This window comes from Peromyscus maniculatus, chromosome 11 (genome assembly GCF_049852395.1).
Source record: "Peromyscus maniculatus bairdii isolate BWxNUB_F1_BW_parent chromosome 11, HU_Pman_BW_mat_3.1, whole genome shotgun sequence".
NCBI lineage: Eukaryota > Metazoa > Chordata > Mammalia > Rodentia > Cricetidae > Peromyscus > Peromyscus maniculatus.
This window is the reverse complement of record NC_134862.1, coordinates 42,717,004-42,720,622: the sequence shown is the minus strand read 5'-3', so window position 1 is coordinate 42,720,622 and position 3,619 is coordinate 42,717,004. Positions and strand designations below refer to the sequence as shown.

The 3,619-nt window shown below is 45.6% G+C and overlaps 1 pseudogene; it reads left to right on the top strand.

Moving 5' to 3' along the window:
* The first annotated feature begins 241 nt into the window (after positions 1 to 241).
* Positions 242 to 1,289, top strand: LOC121821249 (thioredoxin domain-containing protein 17 pseudogene; annotated as a pseudogene).
* Positions 1,290 to 3,619: the final 2,330 nt, after the last annotated feature.

Below are 3,619 nucleotides of genomic sequence, written 5' to 3'. Positions count from 1 at the left end.
GGTTCAATCCCCAGCACCACTAAAAGAGAAAAGAAAAGGGAAGAAAGCTGGTTCTAAAAATGAAGTTATGCTTAGTGTAATCATGACTTTGAAGGCAGCCAAGCCTACATACTGAGTTCAAGGTCAGCGTAAGTTACATAGTGAAGCCTGGCCTGAAAAAATAAGATTAAATAAATAATTAAGCAGTTAATTTTGAATAGAGTTGGACATATATATAAAGTCAAATTATGTACATTGTGTAGGTTTGTGCCCGTAAGTGAAGGTGTTCTTGGAGGCCAGAGGTATGGAATCCCCCTGCAGCTGGAGTTGCTGTTGTGACCCACCTATGTGGTGTGCTAAGAACCAGACACAGGTCCTCTGTGCTCTTAACTGCTGAGCCATCTCTGAAACCCATAGAACGCATTTTTAAAAACTGCATCTAAACCTGGTGTGGTGACACAAGCCTGTAATCGCTGTACTTGTCCAGTGGGAGCACAAGGGTCAAGTTCAAGGTCATCTTCAACCTCATAGTAAATCTAAGACTAAGCTGGGCTACATGAAAATCTGCCTCAAAATTTTAAAAAAGTTAGGGGCTGAAGAGACGGCTCAGCATTTAAGCACACTGGCTCCTTTTCCAGAGGACCCAGGTTCAATTCTCAGTACCCACAGGGCAACTCAGAACCATCTGTAACTCCAGTCCCAGGTGACCCAATTCCCCCTCCTGGTCTCTTTGGGCACCGCACACACGGTGCACAACCATGCAGACAGACAGCCACACACATAAAATAAATAAATGTAGACTGCCCATGGCTACCTTTGAGGTGGTGAGTGTGTCCAGCTTCAAGGGGTTTGACCACGATGTGAAGGAGCACCATGCCAACACCATTCCCACCTAATTCACTGGGTCCAAGGATGCAGAATGGAGGAGCTGGTGTCCAGACTGGACGGAGCTGAGCCAGTCCTGGAGAGGGGCTGCAGCATGGGACTGAGTCTGTTCACCTACTGCCAAGTGAGAGACAGATCTTATTGGAAAGACCCAAATAACGACTCCAGACAAAGATGAAATTAACTGCAGCGCCCACACTAAATACGGACAACCTCAAAAACTTGTGGAATCTGAGTCCTTCCAGGCCAGCCTCCGGGAGATGATATTCTTTGAAGATTAAGGTTTGATGATGCAATTTGTGTCTTGATTTCCTGGTTGGCTCTGGTATAAAAGTAGCCACATGCTTCCTTTAACAATTAGTAAATGATGATGTTAAAAAATCAGGCCTGGCAGTGGTGGTGCACGCCTTTAATCCCAGCACTCGGGAGGCAGAGGCAGGCGGATCTCTGTGAGTTCGAGGCCAGCCTGGTCTACCAAGTGAGTTCCAGGAAAGGCGTAAAGCTACACAGAGAAACCCTGTCTCAGGAAAAAAAAAAAAATCAGTGTATGTCTAAACACTACGGAATTAGAAGTGAATCAATCAATGAATGAATAATAATTGTTTTTTTAAGTAATAAAACTAAAGCAGATAATAACTGCCAAACACTGGAGGTTGGAGACAGGTTGGATATGAAAGAGGAAGAGGAGAATTTGGAGTGTTGTAGTGTTTACAGAGCTACTGTTACAACTTGACTTGACATGAGGGGTGTATAGGATGCTATGATAAATCTACTTATGGGAGAATGCCACGCCCCCAAAAAAAAAGTGGCAATCAGAAGTGCAAAAGAAAGAAAATGACCTTCCTATGCAAATTTCCAGACAAAGGAGAGTGCCCGTCCTGTTTCTGAAGTCAAATAAAGCAGAACAAGGGAGGAAACGCGGGGTAATACTGCAGGAAGTTGCGTGGGTCATTGCAGGCACAGGGAAATCATATGCAAACACATCCTGGAGTGACTGGGGGACACAGAATGCAAGGACGCAGGACAGCATGCCATCAGATCTGACGCTGGCTCCTTTGGAGCCAATACTAAGGCACCAAAGGACAGCCCCAAGTCTGCTTGGCCTTAGCTGTGCATTGCCACAAAGGGGGAAAAAAAACAATCAAATGGCTCGTGAGAGTTTTTCCTCCTCGTAAGCCAGTCATGTGTACAACTTCCTTATCAGACTTACAGATTGTCCATGTGAGCACAGGGCGTCCTCCCCTGTCTCCCTTTGGAACCACGGCCCCGTAGATGGAATGCGTTCAGGAGGTAAGCTGGGAAAACTCCGGACACAAGCTCCACAGATAGACCTCACACCAGGGTCCCGGCCCCCTTACTCGTTTACTGTGTGTATCAGGAAGAAAGGGCTCGTTTGTTTGTGTCTCAATATAGTTTCGGGTCTCTGATAAGCACCAGCCTCACTTCCGGGTAGTCACCACAAGAACGTGGAGTCAGGCTTGAATGGGCGGGTGTGTCCGAGCAAGGCAGGGTTTGTACACCCGGGGAACCAGACCTTCCAAGGGAGCAACCGTCAGGTACGCGGGCCTGGTGATTCAGCGCCATCTGGTGGGTTCACGGAGCATTGCTGGGAATCCAACGCTATTAGACTCCCATGTGATACTGCAGTATTCTTCATACATTCATTGTATTAATTCCAGACAAGAAAAGCCCCCACTGATTTGCTCATATTTAAATTCATAAATTAACAGGAATCATATTAGTGACACTCAAATTAATTGATGTGGTGTCCCCAGCCACGCTGAATTTTATAATTACACTCTACAAATTAGTTAGACTTTACACAGCTTTTCCCTAAGGACCTGTAAGTTCTATTCCCACCCACAGTTGTGGCCTGTTTGTTTCCGATCAGACATTGCTGCATTGATCAAACCGCAGCAAGGGCTGTATGAGAGGTGACTTTGAGACACTGACACATTCAACACATAATTATTGACCAGAAGGTCCCAGGCACAGTTCTGGACTCCAGCTCACATGATCACTACTCTCAAGAAGATTGCCGAGGGGTAGGAGAGTAGCCAAGAAATGACTAAAAAGGTTAACAAGGTGAGGTCAGAGAAAGCTGTAATTTTAATTGGTAACGTGAGAAGGCCAGGAAGGAATGGGGGGATAAATAAGGTCATCAGGTGTCTCTTAAGGTGGTATTTGAGAGTCAAAGAGGGGGCAGTTTTCTCCTGATAAAATCGTGTGTTGATGATGCTGTTGTTTTGATTTTTTTGAGACAGGTCACTCTGAGTTCAGACTGACTTCCACCTTGCAGTAATCTCCCTGCCACTCCCTGCCACAGCCTCCCAGTGCTGATTAGAGGCACGGGCCACCAGGCCTGGCTACTGAAATTTGTTTAAAACAAAAATAAAACTGGCTAGACATGGTAGTGCACACCTTTAATTCCAGCACTTGGGAGGCAGAAGCAGGTAGCTCTCTTTGCATTTGAGACCAGGCTGATCTACATAGTGAGTTCCAAGCCACTACACAGTGAGAAAACTGTCTCAAAAACAAAAAAACAACAAGACTTGATTTTAATTAACTAATTTTTGCCAGTCAAAAAAAAAAAAAAAAAAAAAGACTGGAGAGATGGTTCATGGGTTAAGAGAAATGGGTTCTTCCAGAGGGCCTGGGTTCAACTGCCAGCTCCCACAAGGCAAGTTCACAACCATCTGTAACTCCAGTTCTGGGATATCTGGCGCCCTCTTCTGGCCTCCTCAGGCATTGCACA